Source organism: Protopterus annectens, chromosome 9.part0 (genome assembly GCF_019279795.1).
Source record: "Protopterus annectens isolate FY-2018-M chromosome 9.part0, PAN1.0, whole genome shotgun sequence".
NCBI lineage: Eukaryota > Metazoa > Chordata > Ceratodontiformes > Protopteridae > Protopterus > Protopterus annectens.
The window spans coordinates 1,713,774,950-1,713,792,684 of NC_056743.1; the positions used below are offsets into that span (position 1 = coordinate 1,713,774,950).

The following is a 17,735-nucleotide window of genomic DNA, read 5'->3' on the forward strand; positions in this document are numbered from 1 at the left end:
CTCTGCAGGCAGGTGTATGCTAAAGTGATAGGTCATAGAGTTACAGTATAGGAGAACGACCTGGGGGATCAACTTTTGAACAGCAAGAATAAACAACATATCATTTATTTTGCTTTTTTCTACACTTCTAAAATGACTATTCTGTGCCAAAGGCATTTCTATTTGCTGTGCTTTGCTGTAATGACTTCTATTTCTTTAACTATAAAGCATACCTTTACAACAATGCATCCTATTTTATAGGTACATAGGTTTATGTTAACTATGCTAATGACCACAATGGCCCTTTTAACCCTAGCCATACATCCCAAATCTCTGACAAGTTCTGATAGCCTTGATAGCTGTAAGCAGGGACTTGGGAGATTAAACATTTACAAGAAGGTGCCTAGGAGATGAACCATTTACAGGCTGCCTATGTCCATTACAGATAGGTGCCAAAACAGAGATGAGTTTCCTGTTCCTCATCCAGTTGTTCAAGTTACAGTTAAATTTGGTTAGGGAGGAACTCTGATTCACATGGATGGGGAGCTCCTTCCAGAGAAGGGGTAGTCTCTGCAATATATACCTGTCTCTCCAGCAGGTCCAATTTATATCACAGGCAAGATTTAAGTCTTGGTATTTTTGGTGCTGTTTGTTTTGTGGATATGCAGGAGGTCCATCAGAGTGGGGTCTAACAATGCCTCATATGACAGGCATAGATCTCCCCTCAGCAGCCTGTAGGAAACAGAATACAAGGATAGATTTTTGAGGTGGTCTGCATAGGGCATGTTAACTATGCCCTGTGTTTTTTTAGTGAGGAACCTCTGTGGATGCTCCAATTGTTGGATATGCCTGGTGAGGTACATACCAAAGGGGGCATTGTACTCAATGACAGAGCTAATGAATGATGAATACAGTGGAACAATGACTTCCTTGAATTAAGACACCATACCTTTCTTTATAAGTTGCACGACAGAGGATGACTTTTGCACTACTATAGACACGTAATGGTCAAAGCCTAGATTACTGTCTATATGTGCCCCCAAGTCCCTAACTACTGGGTCAGTTCTTAGGGGTGTGTTGTCAATATGATAGTTACTGGGGTGGATGACTTCCCAAAGAATACTATTATGCATTTCATGGCATTTAGTTTTAGTCCATAGCATTGACACCAGCTGTTTCTCTGTATCAGCCCTTCATGGGAGAACATTTGTGTCAGTGGAGGATTCTATGACTACTCCTGTTTTGCAATTATCTGGAAATTTATAGTCAGCCAGAGGCCATTGACATTGGCTGTGATTTCAGTGAAGTAAATTGTCAAAAAGGAGCAGTCGTCTGACTGATCTCTGAGGGACTCCACTTCTAACTGACCTCTTTGTAGCGGTAGACTCCCCATTTCTAACTTCCTGGGTACTGCCTGTGAGCCAGCTGGCTATCTACTGGGTGACATAAGTGTTTGTACCTAACCTCTTGAGTTTATTAACAATGCCCAAGTGGGGTATTGTGCCAAATGCCTTGGCCAGGTCAAGGTAGGCAGTGTGAACCATTTTGCAGTCATCCATTGCTTTGGTGATCTTTTCAGAGAAGTCCATCAGGTTGAGTAGGCATGACCTGCCCTTGAAAAAAAAACAAAGTGGGTTTGATCCAGTGTCTGGAGGTTTTGGATGTCATTGTTGATCATTTCCATGATAATTCATTCCATGGCTTTGCATAAGAGAGTAGTAACACATATGGCGCTGTAGTTTCCAGGGGCTGTAGATGGCCCACCTTTGGCAGAGGGATGACTGTTGCTGTTCTCCATTCATGAGGCATGAAACCTGTTTGGAGGCTACAATTAATTAGCAATTCCAAAGGGCCTGATAGGTCATGTTTCATGCTATTTAAAAAGCATCATGTGATATTGTCATAGCTCATTGATGCAGTGTTCTTGGCCTTAGAGAGAGAGAGAGCATTAAGGACTCATTCCCTAGTAATAGCAGGGGGGAGTTATATTTGATGGTATTTCCTGAGGGAAGGTTGAGGGAGGAGAAAGGGTAAAGTTGGAGCTGAGGGGCAAAACTGGAGCTGAATTTATCAACCAGTAGGTTTGCTTTGTCTTCTAGCTCAGTATAGGTGGCTGCATTAATAATAATCTCTGCACACGATTGTGTATTGTCTTTGAGCTTGTACGCACAGCTAAAGAATGCTACCTTTTTATCCTTCGCCTGGGAGGCCAAATTTACCTCAATTTTTGCTTTGGTAGACTGTCCTCTGAACTGTTTGTTTAGTTTGATGAGAGTGCTTTTATCTTGCTTGGGGCTGCACCTCCTATTTTTTGTGATGATATTTTTCCTTCTGTTATACAGCCTATTGATGCCATGATTCCATCAGTGTGGCTTGTTTTTTTTAAATTTATTCTGTACTTCTTCCTGATAAGTACAGCTACCTACCTCTATGCAACGATTAACATGCTTGTGTAGTGTTTCTGTGAACAGTTCCACATAGTCAGCAGCGTTCTCGGGGTATATGGGGGCTTGAAATGTTGCCAGATTATCACTTTATAGTAGAAAGTTAGCCTTAGAGTAGTTCCTGAATATTCCAGGGTTAGCTGGGGTTCCAGATTTTATTTTTACTATTTTGTGGCCCAACCTTATCAGAAAAGACATTCCATTAGAGTTTGTGCAGTACTGTCTCATATTAGTGAGAACCATATCCAGTATGGTTGCATCCCTGAATGGTGTATTGACAATTTGGTCCAGGGGGTTTGTGTTCACAAAATCCAGGAAACGTTTGGTTTCCTATATGATTCCCAGTTAATAGTAGGGTAATTAAAGTCGCTCATGAATATGTTATTGAGTTGAATGGTGAGTGTTTCCAATAAGTTTAAATACATGATATGGGTTTCCTTGGTCATAGACGGGGACCTATAGTTTGCAAGAAAGTGGTATTGGATTTTGCCTGTGGTGATTTGAACATGGAGCAGCTCAAGTGCATTGTCCTGTTTGACCAGCCTTGAGGTATAGTCATCTTCAATGTAAATTGAGACACCTCTACCTTTAGTCTGTTTGTGTAGTATCTGGTCTAAATGTGAAGAAGGCATTATAACCTTGCACTATCGGTGTGCTGTCCACAGCTTTATACCATGTCTCAGTGACTGCGCAAACATCAGCATTCTCTAGGATGAAAACAGCTTCTAGGGAGTAGAGTTTTTGTTTAGGCTCTTAGCACTGAGCAGTAACACCTTTAGATTTTCTTGGCTTTGATTTGCTATGTCGGAAGTACTTTCAGTTTGGCATTGCCTAAAAAGATACTAGAGGGGAAGACAATGTTTTAGCTAATATTCAAAAGCATAGATGGGAGAGGAGCAGACCATTCCTGGCAAAGCAGCATGGTCTGTTGACCATCTCCTTCTACAAGTATTGCATCCCCTTAGAATGACATCAGAAACCAAGTCAATTATTAAAGTCAGCCATCTTTTGTTCATATTGTGGCATCATCCTTGCAGATGGTAAAATGCTGCTCAGTGCTAGTCTCATACCAGCATTTTGCAATGAAGTTTACAGTATCCTACCCTACAACAACACAGTTTACTTGCCTCCTAACAGTGACATAATGTTACAATTTTTTTTTGGTTCCCTACTTCATGCCAGCTATCAATTTTTGCACTCTGTTGGCCCATTCATTCGTCTCATGAAGAAAGCCATTCCTGAGTTGGAGTTGGAGCTGAGGGGCAAAACTGGAGCTGAATTTATCAACCAGTAGGTTTGCTTTGTCTTCTAGCTCAGTATAGGTGGCTGCATTAATAATAATCTCTGCACACGATTGTGTATTGTCTTTGAGCTTGTACGCACAGCTAAAGAATGCTACCTTTTTATCCTTAGCCTGGGAGGCCAAATTTACCTCAATTTTTGCTTTGGTAGACTGTCCTCTGAACTGTTTGTTTAGTTTGATGAGAGTGCTTTTATCTTGCTTGGGGCTGCACCTCCTATTTTTTGTGATGATATTTTTCCTTCTGTTATACAGCCTATTGATGCCATGATTCCATCAGTGTGGCTTGTTTTTTTTAAATTTATTCTGTACTTCTTCCTGATAAGTACAGCTACCTACCTCTATGCAACGATTAACATGCTTGTGTAGTGTTTCTGTGAACAGTTCCACATAGTCAGCAGCGTTCTCGGGGTATATGGGGGCTTGAAATGTTGCCAGATTATCACTTTATAGTAGAAAGTTAGCCTTAGAGTAGTTCCTGAATATTCCAGGGTTAGCTGGGGTTCCAGATTTTATTTTTACTATTTTGTGGCCCAACCTTATCAGAAAAGACATTCCATTAGAGTTTGTGCAGTACTGCCCCATATTAGTGAGAACCATATCCAGTATGGTTGCATCCCTGAATGGTGTATTGACAATTTGGTCCAGGGGGTTTGTGTTCACAAAATCCAGGAAACGTTTGGTTTCCTATATGATTCCCAGTTAATAGTAGGGTAATTAAAGTCGCTCATGAATATGGTATTGAGTTGAATGGTGAGTGTTTCCAATAAGTTTAAATACATGATATGTGTTTCCTTGGTCATAGACGGGGACCTATAGTTTGCAAGGAAGTGGTATTGGATTTTGCCTGTGGTGATTTGAACATGGAGCAGCTCAAGTGCATTGTCCTGTTTGACCAGCCTTGAGGAATAGTCATCTTCAATGTAAATTGAGACACCTCTACCTTTAGTCTGTTTGTGTAGTATCTGGTCTAAATGTGAAGAAGGCATTATAACCTTGCACTATCGGTGTGCTGTCCACAGCTTTATACCATGTCTCAGTGACTGCGCAAACATCAGCATTCTCTAGGATGAAAACAGCTTCTAGGGAGTAGAGTTTTTGTTTAGGCTCTTAGCACTGAGCAGTAACACCTTTAGATTTTCTTGGCTTTGATTTGCTATGTCGGAAGTACTTTCAGTTTGGCATTGCCTAAAAAGATACTAGAGGGGAAGACAATGTTTTTGCTAATATTCAAAAGCATAGAGGGGAGAGGAGCAGACCATTCCTGGCAAAGTAGCATGGTCTGTTGACCATCTCCTTCTACAAGTATTGCATCCCCTTAGAATGACATCAGAAACCAAGTCAATTATTAAAGTCAGCCATCTTTTGTTCATATTGTGGCATCATCCTTGCAGATGGTAAAATGCTGCTCAGTGCTAGTCTCATACCAGCATTTTGCAATGAAGTTTACAGTATCCTACCCTACAACAACACAGTTTACTTGCCTCCTAACAGTGACATAATGTTACAATTTTTTTTTTTGGTTCCCTACTTCATGCCAGCTATCAATTTTTGCACTCTGTTGGCCCATTCATTCGTCTCATGAAGAAAGCCATTCCTGGTCCATTCATTCCCTGACAGTTGAGAGCTGATGTCATAGCCATCATTCTGGCACTTTTCAGTGTTTTCTTTTTACTCAAGGCCATAACCCCACCCCATGGTGTCTGATACAAGTGCCTACATCACTGTAGAAGGCCTAGCTAGGCCATCTCTAGTATATGCATTCTTCCACCCACATGTAGGGGATTGCCATCAGCAGCTTGGCTGAACCAAGATTATATCCCTGGTTTACACTCCTATTCATTGCTTGTAGGCCTCCACCTGCATGGTGACAATTGGCTGACCAGAACAATGAATTCCTCTCTCAAGATGAGTAAGCGGGCACTGGTCATTCACTCTGTGACACCCATGCCCTGGCCCAGCAGTCAAGGAGCTTCAATCCTCACCACTGACACCAGAGAGGTCATCTCCTAGAAGAGGAAAGGATAACTAACACACAGTAAAGTACAATTTCCCTTACGTGCACACAGAGCTCATAGTCAGTCTGGGGTTGGTTTCTCCCTTGCTCACCAGGTCCCCAATAAGACTCCCCACTGGCACAGCTATAGGGTCCAGGTCTCAGCCTAGCTGGGCAAGCTAAAACCTCCAGTACCTTCTCTGTCCAACCAGTGTTTTGTGTCCCTGCCAAAGAAGCTGACACACCACACACACACTTTGAGAAGAGGTTATACAACTACACAGACCCTCCTGGGAAAAGGCTGGCACAGGTTCTCCAGCTGTGCCCCTATTACCCAGACCATATGGTAGTAATTCCTGCCACCACCCAGCTAATAATTATCAGCTACTAAAAGGCCCTTAAAAGGGTGTCCAGTTATTACTGTGTAATATTATAATCCAATGGTAGTATGACTAATCAGTCTAGGCTTAATTTGGAGTGACTTAGACAGTAAAATCTGTAAATATGTAATGTACTTTAGAGGTTAAATTATCTCTACATTATCCAGCCACAGTTGAAGGTTTTAAAATATTTAATAATAAATAATTAAAACACAAGACAAAACTACTACAGTACAATGCCACTCAAGTTCAAAGATCACACAGAAATACGTAAAACAATACAGTAAGAAAGATCTGATTTCAAAGAAAAATACTTAATCTAATGTTACTAGCTTTAACTATTCCTACAAGAAATCACAGTCCTAAAAACTTACATATGAGCATAGAGCAGAGTGCTGAGTTAGATGTCCAAGATAAAAATGCTTAACAGTCTCTCAATTAACAATAGTTTTTAAACACTAACAAACAGCTCTGTTAAGGCCCTCCCCAAATTAAATCATGTTGACACTTAGGTTTTCCCAGTATTCACATTACATCATACTGACACCTGGTCTGGAGTTCCCAGGCAAACAAAATGCATTATTTAGCAAGCTAACACCTGCTCAGGAGACTACAGCAATAAAAGGCATTTCACATATATACTCTAGAAGGAACCAAAGCAATAAAGCACCTTCCACATGTAAATTCTGGCCCTTAACTTTACCCTTAAAACAATGGGCATGAAACCTTCATCCAGACTCACTGGAGCTGACTTTTAAAACATCAACGAGATTCATAAGATCTTTTCAACTTCAAAAGACACATTTGAAATGCTTGGCTTTGTTTTCCTTACAGCAGATGGCAATGTTGCAACAATCTTGAAGTTCACATTTTACAGTGTTTTCATTCATTTAAAAACACAAGCCTGCATTTTACATTTATGTATACAGCTGATAGAATTATGTATCAAATTCTATTTGACTAGGCTGGCAGCCTTCGCCCATCTCTCCCCAATCGTCACCCACTCCTCCTCCTTCATCTGGTTCTTCCAATGCCTGAGATGCTAGTTGAGTTTGAGATGTCTGGATCAGAGACAGGACTTTCTCCATTTATGCCCAATAACCCCCCAAAAGTTGACCAATCAGACCATTAAAGATGGAAAAATATCTCTTTACTGTAAGCCCTGTTTCTCCACCTATATTTCACCATCCAAACCTCTCCCTTCCCTTCCCCTTCCTTTCTAACCTGTTTTTTTTTATTCCCTTTCTTTTACAGACTAAACCCCACAGCTATTTCACTCTACTGTCCTCTTGGCCAATGGAGACTGCAAGTTCACCCCCTAACCAATGATACAGAGGTTCACATGTGAACAGCTTCTTTAATCAGCTGGTTCCCTACAAGCTTCCCATTAACAATTCAGGAAGGCAAAGCAAAGTATATCCATATACAATATCTGTATGTTGCCTTTCTTTTTGTAAAATATCCTATAATTCGCCACCAGAACTCTCCCCACCCCTCCTTTTTTTTACTGAATATGCTTCCGACCTGTTCTTCTTCCCATTCAACCTTCATTGCACTGTTCCCTCTCTGCAGTACCAAATTATGCTTTCTTATTTGCCTCAGCCAACTGAACTCCTTGCAGCTCCTGCTACCTCTGATTAAATCATAATTTTGTAATACTAAATCTCTGCCTCTCTCTTTCATAACTTGTCCTCCTTTCATTTCAGAAAATATAAGTCTATGCCTCTACCTCTCTCTTTTATAATTTGTCTTCCTTCTGTTTCAGAAAATATAAGTTTAACTCCCAAATGCATTAAAATCTCCCTGGTTCAATAGCATTTCTTTTCTTTTTTACTCTCTTTTCACATAGATTTCTGTTCCTATCTGAACTCCTCACTCACTGATTGTTTTTCTTTTTGTCTGAACCATTTCATGCTTGTTGTAACCCTGCTACATGCTTGGTGTAGCCCCAGTCCATTCACCCTTACTATGCTCGGGCCACTTTGCTCCCCTACTCTACCCTACCCCCATTCCTACCCACCCCTGAATACTCTAAATTTATGCTCTCAACTATCCTGACCACTCCTTCCTGTCATTCCCTAATTGCTCCAAAAGCCTCTTATTAGCTCTTCCTTCCTGTTGTCAAAAGAACCACATCTTTCAGATTGATCTTACCCTACCTCCCTACTCTCCACTACATTCTTTCAATTTCAACTTCCTGCAAGGAAATTCTACTATCTCATCCTGCTTGCTCTACTTTCCAAACAAATTCACCTTCTCCCTCTTTCTCTCTTACAAATGATAAACCTCCCCCTAATCACAGCTCTACTTCTTTTCCTCTTTATCTCTACCTCCCATCATCATACCCTAGCATACATAAACCCGCCCTGTACACTTTGTTATCCACATATATACCTGTCACCTCCTCGTATATTCCGTATAGCTCCAACTCTATTCTATCACAATGACACCTACCTTCATAAAATAAAAACATTCCCTCTGCTCTCTCTATCTCCCAAAATCAGGCCAAAGCATTTCCTCTTCAGCCTAATCTATTTAAATTCAAAACTCCCTATACTAAACATGCTACTCTCAGGGCCATACACCCCGTTCCTGGACCCACCTCAAGCCCCTTCCTCCCTACCAATCCCATAGCCGCCACCCTCGCCCCTCCCCTCCTCTTCTCTCAAACATACAACTCCATATCTACTAGAAATTTAACTTTTCTTTTTGTCAACATGCAAAGTATTCTAAACAAAATCACTGAATTTCATTCCCGGATGTCTCTCCACAATCCAGACATCCTCACCATTTTTGAAACCTGGCTAAAACCCCATATAGCTGATAGTGAAATTCTACCCCCTGGCTACACTATTATTCAGAAGGATAGACTGAATACAAAAGGAGGAGGTGTAGCTGTTCTGTACTCTGATCAACTCATTATCTACCCTTTATCTTTCTCACCACCAAATTTTCACCCAGCAGAAGTCTTCATAGTGAACTGAAAACTGAACAATCACAAAAAGTTTGCCATTGCCACTATCTATATACCCCAAGGCAAAAACATCCCTGTCCTGGAAAACTTTCTCTCCTGGATCTCACAAACTATCGCCTGTAAAACTATTGTACTTGGTGACATCAGCATTGATTGGAATGCTCTAGCCTCTGTTTCTCCAAATGAAACCATTAACCTTTATGGCTTCTCTCAACTAATTACTAGCCCCACTCACACTAACAAACTTTCTAATACTGGCACTACACTTGACTGGATCCTTACCTCCAACCCCAACATGTCCCACAACCCCTCCATACTTCCTGATCCCCTAAGTGACCACCTCCCCACCTCTATCCATAGACCTCCCTACAATTTCTCAAATCCCAACAGTACAAAGACTGCCACAGGCATGCCATCTTGAACCCTGACACCTTTAATCATATACTGTTCACTATTAATTGGTCCTTTCTCAACAATCGCTCCCTAGAAGAAGCTGTTCTAAAATTTGATAGCATTTTCTTAACACTCTAAACTCAGTGGCCCCCATTAGGAATATTAGAATTAAATCTAACTGTGCTAACTATAACTCTGGCTAACTATAGATACTCACTCCCTCATGCACAAGCATCACAACGCTTAGAATAACTGGCAAAAGAACATAATCCCCTCCAATTTGCAGTGCTACAGTGAAGTATGTGCTCTTACTAAAAAGTACATCAACCATGACAAAAAAACTTTTATCTCAAGTCACAAGAAAACCCCACTCTAATCCCAAAAGAGTCTGGAATACTGTCAATAATCTGTTACACCCAGGTAGAACCACTACACCAAATCCCACCCCAATAGCTCTGTCTTGGACACTGCAATGCTTTTAAACTCCTTCTTCATTTATTCCATTCAGAAATTAACAAAAAGCAGTACAGGTACCTGCCCCTCTACTCCCCCCTTCCTCCCACACACCCTCCTTCTCACTTAAACCTGTGTCCACTGCCTACATCAGATCACTTCTCAGCAAACTCAAAACTTGTTCACCATCTGCTGATAACTTGTCACCTCTTTTCCTTAAGCTAGCTACAAAATCGATTGCATATCCTGTCTCCATAATAACCAATAGATCAATTCAAGAAAACATGGTTCCTGATATCTGGAAGAAATTCTATGTTACCCCCCTCCATAAAGGTGGAAACTCCACTGGCCCCTCCAATTTCAGACCTATTGCAATTTTATCTCTCCTATCAAAGATTCTTGAAAACTACATCCATAAACAGCTCCTTGCTCATCTGTTACAGGAAAATCTCTTCACCACCTTCACAACACAACATTTGCCCTAATCGCAGCACCTCAACAGCACTAATATCTTTCACACAGACTATCTCTTGATCTGGAAACAACAATAAATTAGTCTTATGTCTATTCCTTGACCTCTCTAAGGCCTTTGACACTGTCTCTCACAATCTACCTCTGTCCAAACTAGCTAACCTTAATCTCTTCAACTCTGCTATTGCTTGGTTCTCTAACTACCTCTGCAACCAACTTCAGTCTGTAAGACGTCTCTCTGCATCTTTTCCTTTCCTTTCAGTCCTAACTGCGGTTCCCCAAGGCTCCATCTTTGGGCCCCTACTATTTACCATTTTCACTAACAACTTCTATCTCTCCTGAACTCACTTCTCTTTAATACAATATGCTGATGACTCTACAATAATTTCCACCTCTGACAACTCTCCCTTACCCAAGATTCTCTGCACTCAGTCAAAATATGGCTATAATCCAACTAATGCCTTCCCAACCTAAATAAAACCAAACTCCTCCTTTTCCTTCCTAAACCTCTCCAACACCTCAAATCTACCTTCACTGTAGTCTCCCTAAATAACACACCTGTCAAGGTTGAACTCCATACAAACTATTAGTTGTCATTATAGATGATCAGCATACCTCTCAACCTGGAAACATCAAAAATCTGGACAAAGCACATGAAAAATAGGTACAAATCTGTACACTGATTAACATATAATTTGCATATATAATTATGTAACCCCGCACACTCAAATGGAATCGTGGGATACCAACTTTCAAACGCAAACTGAAGAGCAGACAACCAAAATATGGCACCAGAATCCCCCTGCAGCCATTCCAATCATATATATATTTATAGTACACGTTCATTATATATCCTTATGATGCATTATGTCGTTCATGACAGAAAAAAAATCTTTTGGACCAAGCCACTTATCTAAATCTAATCCACAAATGCATAAAATCTTTCAATACATATGTACCTTTCAAGTAAATACATATGTGTTGTAATAACTTTGTTATGACTCTAGTAAAAAAAAAAAAAAAAAAAAAAACAATCTGAAGGCAAGCTTTAGTTTTCAAGGGATAAAACAAAATATGTGTTGCTTCAGCCTGGGTTATAACATAAATCAAGATGCACATATCTTTTGAACAATTCTTTCAGGAAGCAAACAGTCCTTTTGTTAAATACAGTAACTAACAATTTTGTGTTATTGCTTTCTGAGTTCAAGGCTAGTGCATTGTGAAAATTATATGCTTGGTTTAACAGCCTAGGAAAATTCTGTGTGTTGAGTGGTTTTACTGTCCATTCCCGTCTGTTCCTGCAGCTGGAGCACTAAGAAATCAGATCTTATTTTCCATTAACTCACATTAAGTTGTTTATATTTTATGTACATATTATAAATAAATAAAAGCATTAATGAAGAGAGATGAAAGCATCTGTATGTGACTGGAACCAAAACAGCGGTAACATAAAAAAGTAATAAATTCAAGAACAAACAGATACAAGCATAATAGAATACTTAGGCGAAGCATAAAAAATATATTAACAACACCGGTTATGCAAAATCTGAAGCTTCTTGAGAAAGAACAGAAATAAGATGACTCGCTAATATGGAAAGTTTTTAAAGCAGAGAAAATTCTAGGAGTCAGGTGTACGAGTTGCAAATTTGAAAAGTACACTTTAGGAAGCAAAAGTTACAAGAGACGCAATTTATAAGGCTTGGCAGCTGCCCAAGATAGATCTATTACTGAAAAGAGGTAGGAATTAGACAATACAAACTCGAACACTGAAAAGTAGAAATCAGACGCAAAAATTCAATGAACAATCTTCTTAAAGCTCACTTGCCTAAAATAAATGAGATATTTCTCATTGAAACGCTGGGTCAAGTGCAACACATCCCTTTATTACCAAAATAAATGGAATCTGTTTTATATAAAGTTAAGGTGCATTGTACTTTTCTACAAAATTCAGATAAAACTGCACATTTCCACCTAACCTACCATGATGTTTTCGAACGTTTATGTTCCTTTATAATACTCATGAAAAAAGACAAGAATATTTAACCCCATTTTATACATATTAAAACAACTTAAACAGAAAAAGCGAGTTAAACTTTACAGATGTGCTCAGCAAAACGAGCCTTTGAGCTCGTAAGGATACAGAGGTAATGTAAACTTACTTTCTATTTTCATGGTCGGTGTTAGAAGATGCACTTCCTCTATGATAATCAAAATGAGACAAAAACACTTTAACCATTCAAATTGCTTTTTACAAAGGTCTTTCATTATGAGTTGAGGAGTTACAAGCGTTACCTCTCTGTTATGCAGAAATACCCAATATACTAACACCACCTAACCAGGTTTCTCTTTTCAAACTAATTCACCTTTCTTACATCAGCATTTAGTGATGGAGTATAAATTATGATAAAGGATACAACACAAGGAGATGAACCTCTTTCTCCTTCTGTTTAATTTCTTTCAAGATTGTCAGCAGCCCCATTACTACATGGAATCACAAAAAAATAAATCCACAGTAAAGACGCCTAAACCCAAAGCAGCAAATGCACTGTTATTCAGTTCGTTTCACGGAGTGCCTATGAAAAATATTTCCTTACTGCAAGGACGTTCACGGAGTGCTTGTGAAAAATAAAGAATTCCTTACAGTATAAATTCTTTCAGTTCGTTCTGTTCATAGAGTGCCGTTCCCTCTTTCAGTTCATTCTGTTCATAGAGTGCCGTTCCCACTCGCAGAGCATTTGAACGGCTGTCTCAGCCCCAGCCAGAAATACATGCACAGCGTGAGCTCCTTGAGCTCAATTCTGACAGACTGATAGCCCTGATGGAGCTGACATCATCACGCATGTGATGATGTTAGCTCACAGAGTGCGAAAAATAAAAAAAAGAAAAAAATCAGAAATGAAGGGGTGCCACTCGGGAATCATGGTACCCCTTCATTTGGACCCCCAAACTCGGTAAAAAAATTAGTAATTCGGTATGGTTGGGAGGTATAATGATTATCTTACATTCAATCTTCACATTCAAAACTGTATCAAAAAGACTCATCAAAGCTAAGCCTTCTTTATAGAAACAAAAAATCCACACAAATGAGTCTAAACTCACACTAGCACAAGCCTATACACTTCTCACTCTACTATATGCTGCCCAAATCCTTACAAACATTCAAACACATTTCTTGACTAAACTTGAACAAACATACAATAAGATTGCTACATTTGCCACTAATCTACCCTACTGCTCTCACCACTGCCTATCCCTAAAAAACCTACAATGGCTAGAACTACAACATCAACTCCTTCTGCCTCAACTATACCTGACCCACACCATCTTAAACCAACCCCACTCCTATCCTGCTCTCGCAGCACTCATCACCCCCATACTTTTAACTGTACACTCCACAGTTCAGAACAACTTCTCCTTCAGATCTACAAACCCAATAAAACCATTGGCAATCTTCTCTATAATTAATCAGTAGGCAATACATGGAACAAACTGCCTCTCTTTTTAAGAGAAATCTCTAACTTAAACTGTTTCAAAAAAATGTAAAAAGACTATCTATTAAACTGTTGGACATGCTCCTGCACTGACCCGACTTAGTCTACCTCTTCCCTTTCCTAACCCCTCCTTCCTTATACTCTGTCTTGTATCCTCCACTGTACCCCAAAACTGATTACACTAAGTTCCACTTTCTCTTTACTTCCTTTTCCTACTACTGCTTCCTAACCTCAAAAACTGTACTATAGTCTAGTTGCTGGATAAAATTTATTGTTATACAGCCTATTTATACCTCCTCTGTGACTACGTCTTAGGCTGAAACTGTTAATAATTATTGTTAAACTGTTTGTTAGCACCATCTTACATCATGCTTAATGGACATCTTACATATTACTTGTAATTATTCTTTTGGAGCTTTTCGCCTCGAGTCTTCACTGAAAATGGGCATCTGCCCAGTCAGACTAACCCGGTCAACAAATGTCAAATAAATAATAAAAATAAATAAAAATAATGCCTGTACAACACATAGCCAAGGTGCGGCAGTGAATAAGTAAAACATTAAACATTTACTAGAACATGTATATTAATAATGCTTAACTGTACTATGTTAAATGTATTATAAATAAATTGTATGCAGCCATATTGCACAGCTCACGGCATTGTAAGATGTTACTGTCCTCTAAATGACTAGGAATCAGCAAGTGAATGTTATATATCTGCATCAGTTTTATTTTCCTAAGATAGTATGAAAACATACTAAACCTACAAATTTTGGAATGGAATAACCATAACAGGGCAGCCTAATAACTAATATGGTGATAAACATTTGAGACATGTAGGCAGTAAGAAAAAGGAGGTTGATTAAGATAATGACAATTACATAATACATGATGCATGCAGATGCCCCATCTGTGTTTATATATATTTGTGTGCCTCTGTATGTATGTGTGTTATGTACACACATGCATACTTTCATGCACACTCATATGTCAGTGCAGTTTACTATCATTTTATTGAAGTGTACTTGGTTGAATGATCGTATCACTGACTCACGTCCGCAAAAAGTCAAATTGCCGAATTCTGATATAGCTGAAATACATCCCGAATTCAAACTAGGAGCAAGTGTTAACATGGGTCGAGATAGGGGAGAGATTTGTACTTTGGAAATATTGGAGTTTGACAATATCAACATTTGCATTTCAGACGTTGCGCAAAGTGGCTTTGATTGAGTCCACCTCAATAAAATGATAGTAAACCTGTCAGTGCATGTATGACTACTTACAAAAATATCTATTGCATATTTCTTTCTAGATGTATTAACACTGTACTGCATCCCACATATAGTGTTATAGGGTCTATATTAAATCAGCAAACGCCTAAAAAAGCAAATGCTGATTTATTGACTCTGTTTCAGTGAAAGCTGAAAAGCCCGAACACTTGGAACAGTGATTTTTTTTCCCATGGAAAAAAATCGCTGTTCCACCAAAAAAAAAAAAAAAAAACTTCAAAAGAGTAAATGAAGCCTCACCCCCCCCCCCCTACTTAAATATACCAACTCTGAGATCGCACCACAGTTGAGGAAATGGCAAAGTCCCGAACACAGCCCAGCAATTTTTTCCCTGGGAAAAAAATCGCTGTTCCGAGTGTTTGGGCTTTTCAGCTTTCACTGAAACAGGATCGATAAATCAGGGTTCACTTTTTTTAAGCATTTGCTGATTTAATATAGAGCCGTGTTATACATGTTACATCCATACAGATATAGATATGGATATATCTATAGATAGATATAGATATAGATATATATATATATCTGTGTTTTTATGTGTATACAAACATACATAGTTGCACAAAATTTCCATTTTGATTTGTTTTTATTTAAAGGACATTAAGTACACACACTCAGGCATGTATTCTATTTGTCTGTTATACACCCCCCCACACACACACACACACACATACACACACGCACTCATATATTTTTGTACATACATTTAAGATGTGTATATATATATATATATATATATATATATATATATATATATATATAAAATATATATATATATATATATATATATACAGACACATACATTTGTGCATACACAGACACACACATACACACATACTATATAGTTTATATACACACTGATATAAAAGATAGACACAGTCAGACATATGCATTTAAACACAGTTAAAGTATTTCTGATTTTCTTTTCTTAATATTTTTAAGGCAAGGGCACATAGCAGATGTATATTAAATTAATTTCAGCTATATATTATGGTTACTATCAATGGTCGCATTTTCTTTTTGGACTGGAAAATACTCATGCACTCCACCACTGTAAGGACTGACCCAAAGTCAGTGAGAATCTCTTACCATGGGTCTGTGTACCAGATATGCATCACCCTCTGGAAGGATGTCACAAAAATGCATAGAAAAACTTTTTATAAACAGTTTCAGTGCACCTAATACATACATACATACATACAAATGTTTCAAGCACGGACATTAAAGCCCTTCTAGCTTGCAAATATGCTAAAACACGTTCCCATAATAAATGTCCAGGCTGTTCTTAAAAATATCTAAACTAGTACTTGCTTTAATGGACCAATTTATGAATAAATAATTTGGCAATAGAAAAGAGAGAGTGAGAGAGAGAGAGAGATTTATTAATTTGTTTGATTAAAGACAAAATTATACATCTGACAGGTACCCATATACAGATATATGACAGATAAGAGATGGCTTCACTTCAAAATACAAATCAGTTTGCAGTATCATTCACACTGCTTGGAAGGATTTGTCATGAGGTCTTGGCTGTGAATCCTACTAAAAATTATCCCTGAAGCATTTACATGTAGTTTCACTGTGAAGATCTTCAACAATTAAAAGCAAGCAGTGGTGCAGTTAGCATTGTCACCTCACAACAAGAGGTGCTCCAGTTCGATTTTTGGCTGGGGTGCCTTCTGTGTGGAGTCTGCATGTCCTCCATGCATTTGTGTGGGGTTGCTCTGGTTTCATACCACATTCCAAAGACATGTCTGGAGCATTTGGGCTCTGTCCCAGTCAGACTTTCCCAGTAAACAAATGTTAAATAAATAAATAAAAATAAATAAATTCATGATTTAAACCCTTGAAGAAAATGTGGATGTTTTATCTTTAGTGGTAGTTTGTTCCACCTGAGCAGATCCCACTTTGGAAAGGGCTGGTTCTTGTGTCTGTTTTGAAAAGGGGGGGGGGGATTACTTAAAGAAATAAGACTTTCTTAAACAGATATTGATGTGTATAAGTGCTCTCTTAGTGGAAGTTTTCCCCTTAGTGGTGGACAGTAACCTCCTTTAAAACCTTATTTATCAGTGCAGCTAGGAGGAAGGATGACCATTTAAGTGAAATGTAGCCATTTGAGTTTCTTAAGTGCATGGGGCAGTGGTGGGTAAGAGGATCTGCAATCAATACAAATCTGCAGATTTTACTGTCTACTGTCTGAAGCCTATCACAGTTATAAGTAAAATGAAAGACTAGCATTTGTTAGCCATATTCTAGTTTTGGAAGACGTGCATTTTTACAAAGGTAAATGTGAGCAGCAGGAGACGGATGGTGTGAAATTCTACATAATAACACTAGTTGTGCAAGACCTTGTTCACAATACAGAGTGCTTATTGAAGTGAGAGGTAATGGTCAGGTCAGGCCTAAAGATTATTGTTTTTATCAGTTATTTTAAGGTGTAACAGCTGTGGAGAGCATCGGGGGAGTAAGCAACAGTATCACATTCATCATTTTACCTTAACAACCCTAGTATAATAGTGTTTCTATTAATGAGATTTTTGTAGCCTATAGAAAAAATTGATTTGTGTC

At 38.8% G+C, this 17,735-nt stretch overlaps 1 protein-coding gene across 2 annotated transcripts in view; it reads right to left on the bottom strand.

Moving 5' to 3' along the window:
* LOC122812229 (intercellular adhesion molecule 1-like) overlaps positions 1-17,735 on the bottom strand; it is a 79,346-nt gene that overhangs the window by 35,832 nt on the left and 25,779 nt on the right. The window lies entirely within an intron of this gene.